General features: G+C 38.9%; 1 protein-coding gene across 4 annotated transcripts in view; it reads right to left on the bottom strand.

The window, feature by feature from the left end:
* The window catches only part of LOC126259999 (putative transferase CAF17 homolog, mitochondrial), a 93,076-nt gene that overhangs the window by 54,566 nt on the left and 15,601 nt on the right, over window positions 1–22,909 (bottom strand). For 2 of the 4 annotated variants that reach the window (XR_007546585.1, XR_007546586.1), the window contains exon 2: window positions 8,349–8,437. The exons of the other annotated variants lie outside the window; for them this stretch is intronic. The gene's annotated coding sequence lies outside the window, so the exon portion shown is untranslated. The remainder of the gene's footprint in view (window positions 1–8,348; window positions 8,438–22,909) is intronic. 4 annotated transcript variants of the gene reach the window in all.

The following is a 22,909-nucleotide window of genomic DNA, read 5'->3' as shown; positions in this document are numbered from 1 at the left end:
TTTTTCTTTTAACCCCTCTAACAAACATTATTTCTTTGGAGAAGAAGTTGTGGGGATAAACGCAGCCACATATCCAGAGAAGAGGATCGGCTGAATGTTTCAAGTAAGTCAATTGTAATAAGAGAAAGGGAGAGTGCACACTCCAGTTTTGCCCCGCTTCTCATCGCCAAAACTGTTAGAACATGAAGACGAAGGAGCCAAAAAACGAGGAGGTTATGTGGACAGCATGGCACGACTATAAATATATTATCAGTAGTAGTAAGAGAAAATTACTGAAAATTGGACCAGAAATGTGTATTCTCCAGCTTTACAATCAAACACGAACTGCTATCTTCAACAGAGAAACCGTACGTCACTCAGGAGTAATTGTACAGATAATATATGCTAACAAAAAGGAATCCAAACAACTTTTTATGATAATTTTGTGGTGAAGACCACATAATCAACCAGTAACCGAGATTCATAATATGCCATAAACATGACACCACATAAGCAGCATAAAGACACAACAAGCACAGAAACTTTATCATCCAACCAGCAGCTGCCTTTAGGCACCACAGACAATAGTCCATACTTAAAACGAGCTGTACTTCTCAGTGTATCAGCAACGGAATATAAAAACAATGCAAGAACCAAACCATGCACTTTATAAAATATGCAATGTATTTTTATGAAATGAGAAAGGGAGGTGGAAGCGGCAGGGGGACGCACAAATTGCAGGTGGTAGCCACCAACATAAAAAGCTGGAAACTGAACTCGGTATATGACAGTGAATCCAGGGAGCGAAAGGTTGCTACAAGAATATTAGAAAATGAGCAGAAGGTGGGGGGTGGAAATAGGGAAAGGAAATGGGGTGGAGGAAATGTTCATTGCACATTTTCGACATCTTTGGCAATGTCATCTTTGACATTTTTACATAAGTTTAAAATGTTATGTTCTGTATCTTTGGCATATGCTTTAGAATTTGGTAATAACTGTATTTTGCACGAGTGTAAATTTTGTTTTCTGGCCTGTTGGATGATTTGAGAATGGGTCTCAGGCTGAAACTTGTCATCAAATGAACAAAAAGTAAAAATTTGCGACTTTGACTGGTTTTTCATTTTACGTCTCTACATATTATACATGGAACAAAAGAAGAAAAATCATTCAATGATGATAACAAAAAATTCCAGTACAAGATCATCCAGGAATCGTGAAAACTGGTGCACCAGGCTGAGTACACACTGTACATCTGAACACCACCAAATGTTTCTATCACTGGTTGTTGCTATATGAAATAGAGAGATCAACAAAGATTGTTGACGATCACCTATTCCTGGTGTACAGTGGAGCAAGCTAACACTTATGACTACTGGAGAACAACCACCACTGCAAATTAACACTACAAGAAGCCCCACTCACAACCTCAGCTGAACAAACAAGAGATTTATTCACCATAATTCTAACAACATGTAACTCATTGAATCCAAAACAGCTACATCAAAGAGAGTACGAGTGATGACATACTGTTGCAAATCTGAAAAGCTCATCCTGAACTGACCATCAAATTTGAAAAAAAAGCTGCAACATCAACAGATTACTTCAATACCACTCCTCAAAGGCTCTCAAAAGGAAATTATAACATTATCATAAACCAGGCACCACTGGGGAGACATTTCTAATAAATCTATTGCTGGGGGAAATACGTACTAAACAATACATCACACTTGCACTGGCATCATCCACCATTGCAGCCACACTCATGACAGGAGGACAAACTGCCCAGTCTGCCCCAACTGCCATCGAATATAGCCAATGAACAATTCCCGGTACGTAAAATCTCAACAGCTTCTGAACAGTGTGAACTTCTAAAGCAAGCTAAAATTATCTTCTGGGATGAATGCACGATAGCACATAAAACATAACTCAAAGCCATGGACAGAACATTACAGTACTTGTGATGAAACTCTGAAATGGTGGGAGGAGCTATACTCATACTCTCAGGATATTTTCAACACACACACCCAGCAGATGAGATCAATACATGCTTTAAAAAAAATCACATCTCTGGCCACACATATAAATTCTGCAACTAACAAAAAACATGAGAGTTGACTTATCAAAAGATAAAACACCACCACATTTTGCTCAATAAATTTTACAAATAGGTGAAGGCACATATCCTACTAACTAGATGACCGGTCTCATTAAACTCAACAGTGATTCCTACCAAATGGCAACTGCTTGAAACAAACTCATCAACCAAATTTATCAAAACATCATTCACAACTATACCAATCTAGACTGCCTATTTGAAATGACAATTTTGGCAACTAAAAATAATATTGTCAATGATATCAATTTGAATATTCAAAACAACATTCCCAGTGAAGAGAAAATTTACAAATCAATTGACACAGTGGTAAACCCTGAAGAAAGTGTGAACTCCCTCACAGAATTTCTAAACTATTTGCAAGTACCAGTAACACCATTACACTGCCTTTGAGTTAATATTCGCTCTCCAATCATACGACTCAGAAATTTCAACTCACCAAAACTGTGTAATGGAACAAGAATGATCATCAAACAGCTATCAAATAACATCACTGAAGCTGAACTTATGACTGGAAACTACAAAGGACACACACTATATATTCCCAGAATACCTCTGATCTCTACTGAAATGCCATTCCAATTTAAAAGACAACAATTTCCAATCAAATTAGCCTAGTTTTACAATTAACAAAATGCAAGGACAAATTTAAAATATTGTGGTATCAACCTCAAAGACTTCTGCTTCTCTCATTTTCAACTATACGTAGCTTGCTCTTGAGTAGGATTTCAAAAATTTCTACATATATATCCTGGATAACAAAATGGAAAATGTTGTTTATAAACAAGTATTGTAAATAGTTAGAATATGTTTTCAATAATTTTCTTTTACCTCTTATACTTTAAAGTTTATGCTTTTATTCCAACTACCATACAATCTCATATCAACTTCCTGACTGAAGCCGGATACCCCAGTTAGTTATTAATAACTCTTATTGCTTCCCGCTCCATGTTACTAGCTGGTTATTCTAGTCTCCTTTTATGACAATACAAAAAAATAATGCTTTAAATTATACTAATCACAGCTGATCTGCTGACAAAACAGTTGGCTTGGGATGAACTGTGAGTGCTTTGTGGCTATGTCGTACTGAACAACTGTGTCAAACTGCTGCTGGATTGTTATGATTACACAGTGTCATGCGACTGCCCAGTGCATTTTCAGTTGGTAAAATTGTCATTTCATATAGCCAGTCCAGATTGGTATAGTTGTGAACAATGTTTGGATAAATTTGGTTTATGAGTTTGTTCCTTCACTGTTTAACATTAAAGTAAGTTATGGCAGTTGGATATACTTTCACATCTTTAACATCTGTGCTACCATCAGTTGCAAGACAAAAGGGGTTTTCTTGTAAGTACTATAGTACATCACTCTGTGTTCCAGATGACAAAGAATTTATAAATTCAGTTGTTTTAGTTCTTCCACAACTTTATTTTTAGCAATGTGAGAATCAGGATACATTTTTTTGAACAGCAGTGAAATATAATCTGCATAAGAAATTGGCAAGCTGCGTTCAACAATAAATGAACCAAAAAGCATTGGTGACAGAGTCTTCCTCACCAAATTTTATTCCAAATTATGGCAATGATGCATTTGAAGACTGAAGGTTTGCTAGCTCTACAAATACTTCAGACAGAACATGACGACAGCAGTCATCACGACCGGCATGCTTTACAGAAATATCTACTGAACACACTGCACAAAAAACATTTTGGCCTGATTTATTTGATTTTTACCAAACATGACCATTCTTTACTATACTGTTCCTGAAATTTCTGTCCAGTTTTACATTTTTCGTCACACTGCCATCCACTGTACTAACACTTTGGTGTTCCACAATATTACTGTCTGAATTTGGTACAGTGTTTTTCTCACTTGCAGTCAGGATATCTTTCACACAGTTTAATTTCACATCATCAGTTTTGTTATACTTTCCTTACAGACACTATTAAAAATTGCTGAAGAAACAAAAAATTCTTAATTCCTTGCATTTTTAACAAACAACTAAAACTTTCCTTAGCAGCTAACACAGTGTTTTTGAATTCCAAATGGACGAATATTACCACCAAACACAATGTAACTATTACCAAAAATACCAGCAGTCTATACACAATTCATGTGGTACAGTCCTGCTGTGTTTCCATGCATGAGTCACTCATCTGAATTTAAATATTTCAAAGAGTTCACAGTTCCTATTTATTAAGTAATTGTTTATTATTATTATTCATTACATAATTTTTGTTCTCTTATGAAAAATCAGGGAACTACATTCTGGATTTATGTACACTTTATCACCACCTAGTATGTATGCACATATTTACAGGTGGTTACAACTTCCACACATGGATGATGTGTCTATCAATTTTCTTAGTTCCACTGCTAGATGGCTGTCACATTAAACTTGTACGTTGAAATCATTCATAGACAGGTTTACTACATACTTTACAAAGAAATCATTACAATCTGTACAACATTTAGCAGCATATGACTGGCGGAAATCAAACAGTATCTTTTCCATTTCTTTTTTCTTTTTTTTTTAACATGAGATCGATAATGTCCATTTCCATAATTTTTAGTACGTCTCCGTAACTCCCTAATGAAGGTGACAAATCCATAATAATTACAGACAATCCATACTAGTTGGCAGCTATGACGTAGCACTGTATGAAATCTTATCAAGATCTGCAGCTTTTTTGAAAGTGGTGCTTCAAAGATTCAGAAAGGTAAATACCTGGGTGTAAAAACTGTAGCAATATGAAATGGAATGATCACATAGGCTCAGTCATAGGCAAAGCAGATGGCAGACTTGGGTTCACTGGTGGATTTCCAGTGAAATACAATAAGCCTACAAAGGGGACTGCTTACAAAATACTGGTGTGACCCATTCTAGAATACTGCTTAAGTGTGTGGAAGCCATACCACATAGCATTGACAGCAGATATTTAATGTATACAGAGAAGGGCAGAACAAATGATCACTGTTTTGTCTCACCCATGGGACAGTGTCATGGAGATGCTGCACAAACTGAATTGGCAGACACTAGAAGATAGATACAAAGTATCCTAGGAAAACCTACTTGCAATGTTTCAAGACTCACCTTTAAATGATGAATCTATAAATATTATACAACCCTATACATGCTCTCCTGTAAGACGGTTGGTTGGTTGTTTTGGGGAAGGAGACCAGACAGCGAGGTCATCGGTCTCATCGGGTTAGAGAAGGATGGGGAAGGAAGTCGGCCGTGCCCTTTGAAAGGAACCATCCCGGCATTTGCCTGGAGCAATTTAGGGAAATCACGGAAAACCTAAATCAGGATGGCCGGACGCGGGATTGAACCGTCATCCTCCCGAATGCGAGTCCAGTGTCTAACCACTCTCCTGTAAGAATTGCAAGGACAAGACTAGATTAATTACAGTGTGTGCAGACGCATTTAAACTCTCATTCTTCCCAAATTTCACACCCAGAACGAAATGGGAAGATGCCTTAATAACCGGTGTAATCGGATGTACCCTCTGATATCCACTGCACAGTGGTTTGCAGCATATGGGTGTAGATGTATAAAAAGGTCTATAGATCCTAAGAACTGTTATAAATCAGTCATAGCATTTTGGTGCCTCTCAACGGGCTTTCACAAGAAGTGTGTTTTTATATACTTCCAGCTGGCAAACTACTGTTAACAAACACACAGAACACTACATTGTCAGTGTGTTAATAATGCAGATAAGTTCTACTTTATTTGTGGTGCAATTACATTTGCTTCATTGCAGTTATCAATTACATCACCTATTTAAAGAAAGGCATATTTACCGTATTTTGACTATAAGACGAGACCAGGACATGGAGTGCACTACACGTTCATCAAACCCGAAAATGGTTTGGAGGGCGATCACCAATCATCACTGATGACTTATTTCTGTGTAATTCCCATTTTAAAAAAATGAGTCTCCCTGAACAAAAATACCTCCGCAACTTCCCCTGTACCTTATGACGAGGTACATCATCTTTCTGAACCAAGAAGTGAACTGTCACGAATGTTTAACTGAAGGTGAAAATCCTTTCAGTCCAAGAAATGTAAACTTCTCTCTTAAAGCATGTCATCCTGGATACATATGATGACGCATGGAAAGTTCAATGATTTCGTTGGGAGTCTAGAACATTTTACAAAGAAGGAAAAACTTTTGGCATTACATTTGAAACAGTGAAATTATCTATATGACTCTGCCAAAGTGTCTACGTTTTGAAACAGAACTAAATATTTGGAGAAGTTCTTTAAAACTGAATGACCTCTCATACTGCAAAGATATAGATGCACAGTCCTGATCTGTGGAGATCCTTCACTGATGCTTTGAAGATAAGTCTTAACCCTGTAACTGCTATGGATGTGTTAACGTGCACACCTTTGTATCTGTCCCTGTGTGCTCTGAACGTGTTTATGCGCACCACCAGTCCTTCTACCTGGTACTCTGAACGTGTCTATGTGTAGACACATTCAGAGTACCAGGTAGAAGGTGTGCGTAAACAAGTTCAGAGCATACAGGAACAGGTACCAAGACACGCACGTTAAAACGTCCAGAGCAGTTAAAGGGTTAAAGCCGTACTTTTACACAACAGTACCAACACAAAAGAAATTACTCCAGTCAGGCTATTTATCATATTTGGGTATGACAGTGCTAGATACAAGAGGAAAATGTGTGGGGGTTTCAAAGCTATTGCCATATTACTAGGTCCGTATGCCTGATGCACCTAGCACAGTTGTTACATCAAAAATTCCCCAGGTTCAGTTCGAAAAAACTTACATACAGATGTGCGGATGGATATGTGTGTGTGTGCGCGAGTGTATCCCAGTCCCTTTTTCCCCTTAAGGTAAGTCTTTCCACTCCCAGGATTGGAATGACTCCTTACCCTCTCTCTTAAAACCCACATCCTTTCGTCTTTCCCTCTCCTTCCCTCTTTCCTGATGAAGCAACCGTGGGTTGCGAAAGCCTGAAATTTGTGTGCGTGTTTGTGTGTTTTTTATTGTTTTTATTGTCTCTATCAACATACCAACGTTTTTGTTTGGTAAATTACAGCTTCTTTGTTTTGAGACATATTACATTAAATATATTCGCACTTGCAAATAGGGACAACGAACAGCTGTAGAATGGCGTGATGACAACGAAAATTTGTGCCAGATCATGACTCGAACCCGGACTTCGCGCTTATCGCAAGCAAGGTGACTTACCATTTGTCTATCTGAGCATGACTCGCAGCCTGACCCACTCTTCCACACATTGTCAACCAGACCATGAGTTGTGCACAGATAGCCAAATGGTAAGGCAACCGCTTGTGGGAAATCCGGGTTTGAGTCCTGGATGGGCACAAATTTTTGTTGTTGTCATTCCATTCTACAACTGATAGTTGCCCTTATTCGCAAGTGCAAATACATTTAATGTATTTCATAGCGGCTGTAGTCACCGCAACGCCTGCATGCCAGTCCCAAGGAACTCTGCATCGTAATCAGAATAAAACAGGCACTGCAATATCATATCATCTTTACAGTGAGTAGCAATCTATCCTTTTCAGAAGCACTGATATTCCAAACTGGACTTTCCATTGTTTTATTAATTAAATATGATTACATCTTCCACTGCTCTTTGTTCCTTTGTCCTTTTGTTCATTTTTTTGTGTCTACTTGTAATTTCTGACATGCACCTCTCAATTACCATCAGGTGTGGTATAATTTTCACACTTAAAAGTCCAAGGCTTTTTGCCAGGAGAAAAAACAATACACTGATTGCAAACTTTCCTTTTCAGACACAATGAAGCCTTCATTATAAAAAACTTATTTAGTTTATTAAAACCACTCCAGGCTAATTTTTACTCATACATTTATGTCTTCCTCTATACATCCAGCTGTCTTCCTCAGCAGCTCCAAATACAAAAACACAATCTGTAACCTATTAGTTTACTGTTAATATGTATTCTTCTTTTTTTTCCGATCTCACTGTATATTACTTTTTAGTTTTATTATCCCTGATTCTCAAACCCCTGCCCAATCACCCACCCAGAACTTTCACCCACCCACCCTTCTACCCCCCCCCCCCCATTCATTCTCTCTCTCTCTCTCTCTCTCTCTCTCTCTCTCTCTCTCTCGCTCTCGCGCTCACACACACACACACACACACACACACACACACACACCTGTGCGCGCGAAATTGAATTGAGAATGATATCCATTTTAGCAAAGTACATCTCAATGTGAACAAAAAATTCAACATACCCATGGAAACAAACACTATTACATTAGTTTCCTATTATTTCTTGATGACAACAGGAGAAATCTACTTGTTTATCCTCCTGCAACAGCATCTGTAGAATAAAAGAGGAAAATCATATACAATTTGTAAACATAATCCGCATCACACAAATTACTCTTGTTGGGATGCATATTATAATTTTAAACACAAACAAACTCAAAGACTGAATGCATCGGCAGAGTAGCAGAGGTCTCATAGTTTACTGAAATTACAATTCTTAGAAAAGAGCCCCACAGACAATTTGAATTACTGTCAATGTTGAACAACTCATTATGGGCATAAAAACCAAAATTTCAGCAGGTGCACATGAAGCATCAGTGTGATTAAAAATAAATGCTTCATATATTGTGAAGGAAGTCATCAACAACGAATAAGTGCTTTCCCAGAGATTTGAAATTCCAACACTGATATCACTATCCACAAAAGCACTAAACTGTTGGTGGTGTATGCTTCAATTAAATCACAAAATTATTTCAGGCAAATTAGGAGGTTTAGGAGTTCACAGGAGAGGAGAAATGTTGTTCAAATCATATTTCCAATACTGAACAAAGGTTGTAAAAATCACATCAGTTCATTTTTATCATAAAATGAAAAGCATTTGATACAGTAGAGCTATACAGTGATGTTTCAGATCCTTTGCGTTCCTTGTACATAAATGGTGTACTGGTCTCAGGACAGTTCTGGAAATTCTCATTGTTCATTGATGATGACGGTGTAACAGTAAGCAGCACAACAGAATTTTGGTATACAAATACTGCTCAAGTGAAACTGATTCGATGCAAACAGGTTGAGACTTAATGTAAATGAAACAGATTGCATATAATCTGCCAATGTAAATGAAACAGATTGCATATAATCTGCCATCTGAAGTGTGAGAAAACTTGGCTCTAGTAAAATGAAACCACAAAAATATTGCTGGAAAGAAACAAACAACAGTAGTAATTACAGACACACGAATGAAACTTAAAAGTCCTTCATTCCTGAGTGAATGAACTCACAGAGTAAATAATATTATTTATATTGACATTAAATAAAGGTCATGCAAAAGCTGTTGTAGCCACACTGATTCATAAAAACTAGAAATTGAGGATTGTGAATTACAGCTTCATTAATGAGGGGTATGTTTCTGCCATGTAAATGCTAGCATCAATTGTGAAACAGTTATGCTCCGGCACAGTTATACCTACACGACTCTTTTGGTAACGGACTAATGGTGACAATGTTATAATCGAAATACAGATCTGGAATAAATTACAGATTCTGTGATTGACAGCTGTCCTCCTTTACATCTGAAGTACAAAACATTCCAGACAGTGTGAAACAAAACAGAGAGACTGAAAGGAAACATGAAAAGGATCAGCTAGTTGATACTGAGAAATATTCTGAGGGAAACAACACATGAAATTGCTATAGGAACTTCAAAACTAAGCCCACAGGGTTTCAACCACAAAGTCTCTGATTCCAGAAAGACAATGGGCAATCTGCTCTAACAATCAAGAACACTGCAATGAACTCACCTGATAGTTCAAAGAGCTAATTAACTGCCCAGAGCCAACCCAAAGAGACCCACCAAAAGAATCTGAGGACACTAATCCAATTACACAATTACCATCAGATGAAGTAGAAACTGTCAGTCAGAACAAAAGACTCAAAAACAAACACAGCACTTGGGAAGGGAAGTGGGAATCGTAGTAGAAATCCTCAAATCAGCAGACTCGAATGCCATAAGAAATCACAAAAATCGTGCGAGACATTTGGCAAACAGAACAAATTACAGACAACTGTAAAAATGCATTAGTTCATATGTTACAGAAGAAGGGAGACAGAACAGATGTAAATATCTACAGTGAACTCACAAATATTAATTGCATACAAAATTCTATCCCAGTGTCTTCTTGATAGAGCACAGGGACAACTTGAATAAAAAATTGGAGAATATCTGCATATAAGACAGGATTCAGAGAAGGCCATAAGAGAAATTCTAGGTACAAAACTTGTAGAGTTTTGTCTACAAGTTTTCTAACTACAATTTTTCTTATAGTTTTGCATTCCTTCCCCTGAGTGTTTTCAATGTCTACTTTTGTCTTCCAAATTAGCGTTACTGATGCATAGAGGCATTCTGGTTTAATTATTGTATTGTAATGTCTTAGTTTTGTATGTCTGTAGATACATTTTGTGTCATATTTATTGTGTATATATTGTAGGCCCATGTGGAGTTTGCTAGTCTCCCATTGAGCACCTCCCCTTGTGGCAGATAGGGGAATGCTCACCAGATATGGTGGGTACCAGGGAAATAAAATACCCAAGGTGGACCAAGACCAGCAGTTGCTGCCTTGTAGTATGATACTGGCTTATCAAAGTCTGAGGTGAGTTAACACTGAAAGAAAATCCTCAATTAAGTTAGGCCTGGGAAGCCAGTAAAGGAGATTATTTGTAGTTGCTTTCAAGACACATAAGGGCCTCAGAACGCAATCAACTCAAGATACCAGCATGAGCAGACTCATGTCAGGGATGATGGTTTAAGGCCTGATAATAGCCAGGGTCTTGCAAAATGCAAAGATCATGGAGAAGACTTACACGAATTGGGACCATCAACTTACTCAGCCACACAGGTAAATGTGAAGAAATAGTGGACCTTGTTGTTGTTGTTGTTGTGGTCTTCAGTCCTGAGACTGGTTTGATGCAGCTCTCCATGCTACTCTATCCTGTGCAAGCTTCTTCATCTCCCAGTACCTACTGCGACCTACATCCTTCTGAATCTGCTTAGTGTATTCATCTCTTGGTCTCCCTCTACGATTTTTACCCTCCACGGTGCCCTCCAATGCTAAATTTGTGATCCCTTGATGCCTCAAAACATGTCCTATCAACCGATCCCTTCTTCTAGTCAAGTTGTGCCACAAACTTCTCTTCTCCCCAATCCTATTCAATACCTCCTCATTAGTTATGTGATCTACCCACCTTATCTTCAGCATGGACCTTATGGAAAGGAGAAAATTAATGATACTGGGGACAAGTGAAACAAAGTGGAAAGGGAAAGGCATGAAGAAATTAAGGAAACAGTACACACTGCATTGGCATGGAAATAACAAAGAGATGAAGAATGGTGTTGGTTCCATCATGAATAAAGATCTAGAAGGAGCCACTGACATTCAATACATTAGGGAGACAATAATAAAGATGACTGTACATTTAGGGAAAGAAAAGCTAACTTTCGTACACGTGTATGCAACTCAAACTGGATGTCAAGAGGATAAGACCAGTTTCTTGAAGATTTGGAAATAGTGATTAGTAAAGATAAGAGTGATCATTATAGGAGACCTAAATGCACAGATTGGGACAGATAGAACAGGATATGAAAATGTAATGGGACCCCTTGGATATGGTAGAAGAAATATAGAAGGTGAGCATCACCTAGACTTCTGTATGAGGAATGGATTGGTGGTGAAAAACAGTAGGTTTGAGAAGAGAGAGAGCCATAAGATTACATGATACAGTTGGTATGGGTTACAAAAGACTGCAGTTGATTATGTCATCACAGATTACTGATGTCAGAGTAATCCCTAGTGAGAGCCTTGACAGTGATCACCGTCTATTAGTTGCAGACCTGAGAAACTTCCATGTGCCAAAAGTACAGAGCAAGAAAATGCCAAAAATCAAAGTATGGGAACTCCAGAAAACAGAAGAGAGCTGAATATCAGAATCAGATAAAATCCCTATTACCAAGAGATGAAAGGAAAAATGGAGAGGCAGAATGGACCACATTAAGGTACACATTGGTAAAGGAAGCCACTGAAGTTTGTGGGAAGACAAGTATGATGACAAGAGAGAAGGAAACACCTTGGTGGAATGAAAGTGTGAGAGCAGTAATCATGGAAAGAAATCTCTTCAGGAAAGAGAGGGATTGAGAGAAAAATAAACCCGAACTTATTAGAGATGAGGCAAAGATCAGAAACCTCAAACAAATGCACCGAATCAAGAAACTGGAAGTTGTAAGAACAGTTGCAGAAGAAAAGACCAAGGCATGGAAGATATTCACTCAGAAATTGGAGGAGGACAGTAGAGGCAATAAGAAACTGTTGTATATGGTTATCAGAGGTAAAAGGAAACCAATGAAAACCATAGAAGCACTTGAAGATGAAAATGTAATCTGGTTAGGACAGAAAGTGACATGAGAGAAGTCCTGAAAAAATATTTCCATCACCTTTTAAATAGATCTACATCTACATTCATAGTCGCATATGGTTCGCGGGAAGAATGACTGGCGGAAAGCCTCCGTGCACGCTCGAATCTCTCTAATTTTATATTCGTGATCTCCTCGGGAGGTATAAGTAGAGGGAAGCAATATATTCGATACCTCATCCAGAAACGCACCCTCTCAAAACCTGAACAGCAAGCTACACTGTGATGCAGAGCGCCTCTCTTGCAGAGTCTGCCACTTGAGTTTGCTAAACATCTCCGTAGCGCTATCACGTTTACCAAATAGCCCTGTGACGAAACGCGCCACTCTTCTATGGATCTTCTCTATCTCCTCTGTCAACCCGACCTGATACGGATCCCACACTGATGAGCAATACTCAAGTATAGGTCGAACGAGTGTTTTTTAAGCCACCTCCTTTGTTGATGGACTACATTTTCTAAGGACTCTCCCAATGAATCTCAACCTGGCACCTGCCTTACCAACAATATATTTTATATGATCATTCCACTTCAAATTGTTCCGCACGCATACTACCATACATTTTACAGAAGTAACTGCTACCAGTGTTTGTTCCGCTATCATATAATCATACAATAAAGGATCCTTCTTTCTATGTATTCACAATACATTACATTTGCCTATGTTAAGGGTCAGTTGCCACTCCCTACACCAAGTGCCTATCCGCTGCAGATCTTCCTACATTTTGCTGCAACTTTCTAATGCTGCAACATCTCTGTATACTACATCATCATTCCGCGAAAAGTCGCATGGAACTTCCGACACTACTAGGTCATTTATATATATTGTGAAAAGCAATGGCCCCATAATACTCCCCTGTGGCACGCCAGAGGTTACTTTAACGTCTGCAGACGTCTCTCCATTGAGAAGAACATGCTGTGTTCTGTTTGCTAAAAACTCTTCAATCCAGCCACACAGATGGTCTGATGTTCTGTAGACCCTTACTTTGCTTATCAGGCGACAGTGCGATACTGTATAGAAAGCCTTCCGGAAGTCAAGGAAAATGGCATCTACCTGGGAGCCTGTATCTAATATTTTCTGGGTCTCATGAACAAATAAAGCGAGTTGGGTATCACATGATCGCTGTTTCCGGAATCCATGTTGATTCCTACAGAGTAGATTCTGAGTTTCCAAGAACGACATGATACGCGAGCAAAAAACATGTTCTAAAATTCTACAACAGATCGACGTCAGAGATATAGGCCTATAGTTTTGCGCATCTGCTCGACGACCCTTCTTGAAAACGGGAACCACCTGTGCTCTTTTCCAATCACTTGGAATCTTCCATTCCTCTAGAGACTTGCGGTACACGGCTGTTAGAAGGGGGGCAAGTTCTTTCGCGTACTCTGTGTAAAATCAAATTGGTATCCCGTCAGGTCCAGTGGACGTTCCTCTGTTGAGTGATTTCAATTTCTTTTCTATTCCTTGGACACTTATTTCGATGTCAGCCATTTTTTCGTTCTTGCGAGGATTTTGAGAAGGAACTGCAGTGCAGTCTTCCTCTGTGAAACAGCTACGGAAAAAGGTGTTTAGTATTTCAGCTTTACTTGTGTCATCCTCTGTTTCAATGCCATTATCATCCCAGAGTGTCTGGATATGCTGTTTTGATCCACTTACTGATTTAATGTAAGACCAGAACTTCCTAGGATTTTCTGTCAAGTTGGTACATAGAGTTTTACTTTTGAATTCACTGAACGCTTCACACATAGCCCTCCTTACGCTAACTTTTACATTTTTTAGCTTCTGTTTGTCTGAGAGGTTTTGGCTGCATTTAAATTTGCAGTGAAGCTCTCTTTGCTTTCGCAGCAGTTTCCTAACTTTGTTGTTGAACCACAGTGGGTTTTTCCTGTCCCTCACAGTTTTAGTCGGCACGTACCTGTCTAAAACGCATATTACGATTGCCTTGAACTGTTTCCATAAACACTCAACATTCTCAATGTCAGAACAGAAATTTTCATTTTGATCTGTTAGGTAGTCTGAAATCTGCCTCCTATTACTCTTGCTAAACAGATAAACCTTTCTCCCTTTTTTTATATTCCTATTTACTTCCATATTCAGGGATGCTGCAACGGCCTTATGATCACTGATTCCCTGTTCTGCACTTACAGAGTTGAAAAGATCAGTTGAAGAACCAAATACAGAACTGGAAATCCACACTTACAATGCAGAAACTCCCATCACATGAACAGAAACAGAGGCAGTCTTAAAATCTATGCCTAAAGAAAAATCTTCAGGTGCAGATGAAGTGAACGCAGACATGATAAAGCCAGCAGGTATTCAAGGCATACAATGGCTGCACCGAGTACTCAATGCCATAAGGGTATATAACAAAATACCTGCAGATTGGAGAAGGGTGTAATAATTCCCCTGTTTAAGAGAAGTAGCAGACGGAAACCCACCAACTATAGAGGAACAGCCATATTGTCTAATGGACTGAAAATACTTGAGAAGATCATAAAAAACAGACTGAGAACTATCGTAGAACCACAGCTGGAGGAGGAACAATATGGCTTCAGAAGTAACAGAGCAACAATAGATCTAATTTTTAGCACCAACATGTTGATGGAAAAGTATTGGGAGAAAGGCAAGAACCTGGTCATTGTATTCCTGGATATAGAAAAAGCCTATGATAGTGTTATAAGAGAGAAGATCTGGGAATGCCTGAGGAAAAAGAATGTGCCTGAAGGACTAATAAGAAAAATTCAGACATTGTACAACAACTGTACTAGCTGTTTACAAATTGGGAAAAGACAATCATCATGGTTTGAGACCAAGAGTGGAGTTCAGTGAGGAAGTGCACTGTCCCCACTACTATTCATCACTGTTACAAATACTATAATGAAGAACATCAAGGAGAAGCCAGGTGAACTGAATGCATTTGCCTTTGCTGATGACATCATGTTATGGGGTGAAACTGAAGAGGAAGAATAGACCAGACTCGGTGAATGGAAATCTCAGTTCCAGAAATATAACCTCAACATCAGCAAGACCAAGGCAGTAGTGATGGCAGCCAACATAGATGTACAACTAGTGAGTGTAAAACTAGGAGACCATCAACTAGAGTGTGTGGACAGTTCTCCTGGAAGTGTAATCTCTACTGATAATTTGGTCAGAAATGAAATCACCAACAGAGCGCAAAAAGTATCTGAATTCTACCAACAAGTAAGATCACTTTTATGGGATGACTTGATTCCAAAACCAGCCAAACTGTTGATGTTTAATAGCTATTTCATACCAATATTGACCTATGGTATCAAAACATGTACCCTCACAAACAAGAGAATCATCAAGCCTGCAAGCATCAGACATGGAATTTCTTAGATCCACCATTCAGAAGACCAAGATGGACAAGTTAAGGAATGAGGAGATGAGGAAAGAAGCCAGAGTAAAGACATTCCAATCAGATTGAATTGGCACATCTAAACTTCGATGGTATGGGCATGTGATGAGAATGGAGCCAACTAGAACAGCCAAAATAAATTTGGAAAGACAGGTGGATAAGAAAAGACCTCAAGGAAGACCTCAAACTCGATGGGTGGACTTGATTAAGGCAAATATAGTGATCAGAGGATGGACAGTGGATGACGTTCTCCGTGAACAGGTGTATTTGGACAGGACAAAGCGGGAAAGGCTCATTACCAGTACCTGAGAAACTGGAACTGTTAAAAGATGATGACAAAATTTGTAGACAAATCATACCAATTCAGAAGCAAACCGGAAATCAAACAATATACAAATATTCACACTGACATTAGAAAATGATGGCTAAGATTCTATGAGCACACTAAAGGAATGAATCTAGACAGATTTAGAAAACAAATAGTCAATTTAAAACAAGTGTACGGCCAAAATAGACACGATGAAATGAGTTGGCAAGGTCAAAACTGACATGAAACTGGCAGGAATTACTCCAGAATATGAACAAAACCATGATACCTTCTGGTAGAAAATTCACAAACAGCAAGTTGAGCAAATACAACTGTCACCAGTCTCTAATCTAGTGGTTTTCATATTTTAAGCTGTAATATCCATAGTCTGAGAAACACATCTTTTGAACTTGAAGCTGCTATTAAGAGGCCAGTATTGATTGTAAGTGTATTATGGAGTTCAGGGATGGCAGTTATTGCTGAAACAACCAGGTTTTGGTTATATCAGCTTTCTTCCACATCAATTTAACATGACATTTAAGTGTTCAAAATAACCATTTTCTGATATGACCAGTTTTCAGTTTTTTATTCATATTATTTCTTCTAACAAATGTAGAAATCGAAAGAAAAAAAAAACTGAAAAATGTGACACTGTTTCAAGATACATAGCATCAATAATCAAAAGCTTAGTCCAGTCACCATTCACTGCTTTTGTCAAAAAGTAATAAGTTGTCGACTAAAAATAAATAAATAAATAAATAAATAAATAAATTACCCGTTTCACTTATTGAATCTAATTTTTTTTACGTAAACTCTGCTCAAAAATCATTTTGTGATTGGGGATCATACCACTATTTGGGCATTACAAACAGACATAGATAAAGGGTGAAAACTGAGGTTGAAAAATTGTTTTCTCATCTTAATGTGTCTTTTTTTCTAGTGCTACAAGAAGATAAAGGCACATTATGTGCACACAGGCAGCATATCAGCTACTTTCTATTTTTATTGCACACATTGAATGAATTACTGTTAAGTTTTTAATGTGTTACTATTACAATAATTTCCCCCCTCTTCTATTATGTCATGGAAACAGCAGGAAAATCTTTAATATTTTAAAGCAAATGAAGCATTGTACTTCATTGCTAGGTCACTACCTAAAATTATGAGGTTAATTCAAATGCAATCTGGTCGGTGCGTCTACCTTTGCCTTACACATAAGGTGGCACCACGTAATTGCAGGTATGGTGGCGCCGTCTATTGGTAGAGAGAGTGATGCGTGCGCAGTCTTTTTTATGTTGCATAGTGTCAGTGTGGTTTCACACCAAAGAGAAACTGGTCACACAAGTTATTGTCCACTACCGAACATGCAGGCGAGTAAGCAGGAACAATGAGAAGTGATTCGATTTTTGGTGGCAGAGGGAGTTGGAGGCTGTGAAATGTATTGAAGGATGAAAGTTGTGTACGGTGAGTACAGTCTGAGTTGTTCAAGTGTTGCGGAATGGTGTAAATGATTCCTTGAGGGGCACGAGTAAATGGAAGACGATGCTCGTCCTGGAAATGCTCATCATGTCATCACACTGGAAATGGTTGCGGAAGTGAATGCTTTGGTCTTGGACAACTGCAGAATCACCGTGGACGAGATTCATCAGTTACTGGGTATTAGCGTGGGCACTGTCCACACCATAATGCATCAACACTTGAACTTTTGAAAAATCTGTGCACAGTGGGTTCCCCACCAACTGACCACCGAACAGCGCAATACTTGTATGGCACTGTCTTTGAGTCATCTGCACCTCCAACTCCCTCTGCCACCAATACGGCTTTCTGTCACGTAATGTCACAGGTGACGAAACATGGTGTCACCATTTTGAATCGTCAGAGCAAGCAGTGGAAACATGCGACCTCAACACCTCCAAAGAAGTCAAAGGCCGTGCACACCAGTTCTGGTAAGGTCATGATGTCCTCCTTTTTTGACCACAAGGTCCCACTGCCTGTCAAGTTCCAGGGAGAGGAAACCACCATCAATGCCCAACATTATCAAGCGACTTTACAGAGCCTTACATGAGTCATCAAGTCGAAACACCGGGGCATGCTGTCCAATGTCATTACCCTCTTGCATGATAATGCCCGCCCACACAACCCATGGCCAATACGGTGAAGACAACATCACAGCAGTTTCGGTGGGAAACTGCTGGAATATCCACCGTACAGTTCCAATCTTTCACCGTGTGACTTTCATGTGTTTGGACCTCTAAAACAAGCTATTCATGGACATTGATTCACAACGGACGTTGAAATGTGTGACTCGGTCCAGGCCTGGATCCGAACGCAGCCTACTAGCTTCTTCAAGGATAGAATTGACCAGCCAGTCTCGCAATGGGATAAATGCACCAATAGTTTTGGTGACTATTTTTGAGTATGTGTACTGCATATAACTCTTGTTTTGAGTTAATAAAATCATTGCCGTTACTTTACACTAGTGACCGGGTTTCATTTGAATGCCCCTTATATTTCCAGAATAGGGTTGATGCCATCAAGCAATTCTATGGATGTCTGGTGATGACAGCAAAAAAACTACCATATAGAAATGGTAAGAGCAACTCTTGCACACTGCACCTACACACGTACGTTAAGCCATGACACATGGCAACAGGAACATTATTGTCTCAATGATGCTGTACCAGTTCTTATGCCACATGTTTGACACTTGTTTCTGTTGGCACTGTTACTAAAACAGCACTGATCACTTTTCCCATGTTCTATAACACCACAATATTTCAAATCAATGCAAACTTTATGAATAAAAATTGCTCCTTTTTTAAAAAAACTTTATTGAAAAACAAAAAAAAAAAACAAAATCAGCACTGTTGCTGTGGCTAATTGACATTTTGGTTTTTACCTGGTTATTAGTAAAATAGCATGCAGCTTTACTGTATGATTAAATGATGATGGCGTCCTCTTGGGTAAAATATTCCAGAGATAAAATAGTCCCCCATTTGGATCTCCGGGCAGGGACTACTCAAGAGGATGTCGTTATCAGGAGAAAAAAAACTGGCGTTCTACGGGTTGGAGCGTGGAATGTCAGATCCCTTAATCAGGCAGGTAGGTTAGAAAATTTAAAAAGGGAAATGGATAGGTAAAAGTTAGATATAGTGGGAATTGTGAAGTTCAGTGGCAGAAGGAACAAGACTTTTGGTCAGGGTTCTAAATACAAAATCAAATAGGGGTAATGGAGGAGTCGGTTTAATAATGAATAAAAAAATAGGAGTGTGGGTAAGCTATTACAAACAGCATAGTGAACGCATTATTGTGGTCAAGATAGACACAAAGGCCACTCCTACTACAGTAGTACAAGTCTATATGCCAACTAGCTCAGCAGATGATGAAGAAATTGAAGAAATGTATGATGAGATAAAAGATATTATTCAGTTAGTGAAGGGAGACGAAAATTTAATAGTCATGGGTGACTGGAATTCAACAGTAGGAAAAGGAAGAGAAGGAAACATAGTAGGTGAATATGGATTGGGGCTAAGAAATGAAAGAGGAAGCCGCCTGGTAGAATTTTGCACAAAACATAACTTAACCATAGCAAACACTTGGTTCAAGAATCATGAAAGAAGGTTGTATACATGGAAGAACCCTGGCGATACTAAAAGATTTCAGATATATTATATAATGGTAAGACAGAGATTTAGGAACCAGATTTTAAATTGTAAGACACTTCCAGGGGCAGATGTGGACTCTGACCACAATCTATTGGTTATGAACTGAAGATTAAAACTGAAGAAACTGCAAAAAGGTGGGAATTTAAGGAGATGGGACCTGGATAAACTGAAAGACCCAGAGGTTGTACAGCCGGCCGAAGTGGCTGTGCGGTTAAAGGGGCTGCAGTCTGGAACCGCAAGACCGCTACGGTCGCAGGTTCGAATCCTGCCTCGGGCATGGATGTTTGTGATGTCCTTAGGTTAGTTAGGTTTAACTAGTTCTAAGTTCTAGGGGACTAATGACCTCAGCAGTTGAGTCCCATAGTGCTCAGAGCCATTTGAACCAGAGGTTGTACAGAATTTCATGGAGAGCATAAGGGAACAATTGACAGGAATGGGGGGAAAGAAATACAGTAGAAGAAGAATGGGTAGCTTTGAGGAATGAAATAGTGCAAGCAGCAGAGGATCAAGTAGGTAAAAAGATGACGACTAGTAGAAATCCTTTGGTAACAGAAGAGATACTGAATTTGATTGATGAAAGGAGAAAATACAAAAATGCAGTAAATGAAGCAGGCAAAAATGAATACAAACGTCTCAAAAATGAGATTGACAGGAAGAGCAAAACGGCTAAGCAGGGATGGCAAGAAGACAAATGTAAGGATGTAGAGGCTTATCTCACGAGGGGGTAAGATAGATACTGCCTACAGGGAAATTAAAGAGACCTTTGGGGAAAAGAGAACCACTTGCATGAATATCAAGAGCTCAGATGGAAACCAAGTTCTAAGCATAGAAGGGAAAGCAGAAAGGTTGAAGGAGTATATAGAGGGTCTATACAGGGCCGATGTTCCTGAAGACAATATTATGGAAATGGAAGAGGATGTAGATGAAGATGAAATGGGAGATATGATACTGCGTGAAGAGTTTGACAGAGCACTGAAAGACCTGAGTCGAAACAAGGCCCCGGGAGTAGACAACATTCCATTAGAACTACTGACGGCCTTGGGAGAGCCAGTCCTGACAAAACTCTACCATCTGGTGAGCAAGATGTATGAGGCAGGCGAAATTCCCTCAGACTTCAAGAAGAATATAATAATTCCAATCCCAAAGAAAGCAGGTGTTGACAGTTGTGAAAATTACCGAACTATCAGTTTAATAAGTCATGGCTGCAAAATACTAACACGCATTCTTTACACACAAATGGAAAAACTGATAGAAGTCGACCTCGGGGAAGATCAGTTAGGATTCTGTAGAAATGTTGGAACACGTGAGGCAATACTGACGCTACGACTTATCTTAGAAGAAAGATTAAGGAAAGGCAAACCTACATTTCTAGCATATGTAGACTTAGAGAAAGCTTTTGACAATGTAGACTGGAATACTCTCTTTCAAATTATGGAGGTGGCAGGGGTAAAATACAGGGAGAGAAAGGATATTTACAATTTGTACAGAAAGCATGAGTCGAGGGAAACGAAAGGGAAGCAGTGGTTGGGAAGGGAGTGAGACAGGGTTGTAGCCTCTCCCCGATGCTATTCAATCTGTATATTGAGCAAGCAGTAAAGGAAACAAAATAAAAGTTCGGAGTAGGTATTGAAATCCATGGAGAAGAAATAAAAACTGTCAGGTTCGCCGATGACATTGTAATTCTGTCAGAGACAGTAAAGGACTTGGAAGAGCAGTTGAACGGAATGGACAGTGTCTTGAAAGGAGGGTATAAGATGAATATCAACAAAAGCAAAACGAGGATAATGGAATGTAGTCGAATTGAGTCGGGTGATGCTAAGGGAATTAGATTAGGAAATGAGACACTTAAAGCAGTAAAGGAGTGTTGCTATTTGGGGAGCAAAATAACTGATGATGGTCGAAGAAGAGACGATATAAAATGTAGACTGGCAATGGCAAGGAAAGCGTTTCTGAAGAAGAGAAATTTGCTAACATCGAGTATTGATTTAAGTGTCAGGAAGTCGTTTCTGAAAGTATTTGTATGGAGTGTAGCCATGTATGGAAGTGAAACGTGGATGATAAACAGTTTATACATGAAGAGAATAGAAGCTTTCGAAATGTGGTGCTACAGAAGAATGCTGAAGATTAGATGGGTAGATCACATAACTAATGATGAGGTCACCAATATGGCGGAAACGACCATTCACAAAAACTCCTCTATCGCGACTATCATGTCATGAAGTAAACATGACAACAAACACAAAAATAGATCAAAAAAACATCACATACATATTCTGCTAAAAATATAATGAAACTAATGGAACAAGCAAGGGAAATTGGGGGGGTTTGGGTGGGGACAAACTAAAAATAAACACAAGCCACTAAATCAAACGAGAAAAACGATAAAATAAAATGACCATAACCTTCCAAAAATCAACTAAAAACAATATCCACTGGAAGCGAACACTTCCCTTGAACTATATAGGTCAACAGAAACTATCAATACCAAATCATGAAACCCAAAACTACAACCACGTCCACAATCATCACTACCTCAAAAAACACAACAAACCAACAAAATTGGAATCGAACACTTCCCTTGACCTATATAGGTCAACAGCAACTACCGATACCGCACTATAAGTCTCAAAACTTTCACCATCACCACCCATAATCTTACAAAAAACACTAGAAAATCAAAATTGGAATCTAACACTTCCCTTGACCTGTTATCCTTACGACATCTCCACATACAGCCGCCCCTGATCCGAGACGCCGGAACTTTAGTAAGCCCCTTTTCATCATGACACACTGAACACTCCATGACTTCAGCAAACAGGCCGAATAGCTTAACAAATTTTATTAGAGACAACGTACTGTCCCCCACTATCACCGACAACCGAAAACTGTTGACCTTGTCAGTCATATTCATACCTACCAAAGACATAAACAAAGTGATTTTGCAAAATTCACACATGACGGACAGAAAAAAAAAAGAAAAACTACAATAATGTCAA

The sequence above is a fragment of the Schistocerca nitens genome, chromosome 5 (assembly GCF_023898315.1).
Source record: "Schistocerca nitens isolate TAMUIC-IGC-003100 chromosome 5, iqSchNite1.1, whole genome shotgun sequence".
NCBI classification, from domain to species: Eukaryota; Metazoa; Arthropoda; class Insecta; order Orthoptera; family Acrididae; genus Schistocerca; species Schistocerca nitens.
Note: the sequence above shows the minus strand (reverse complement) of the source record. Positions and strands in the feature narration are given on the sequence as shown.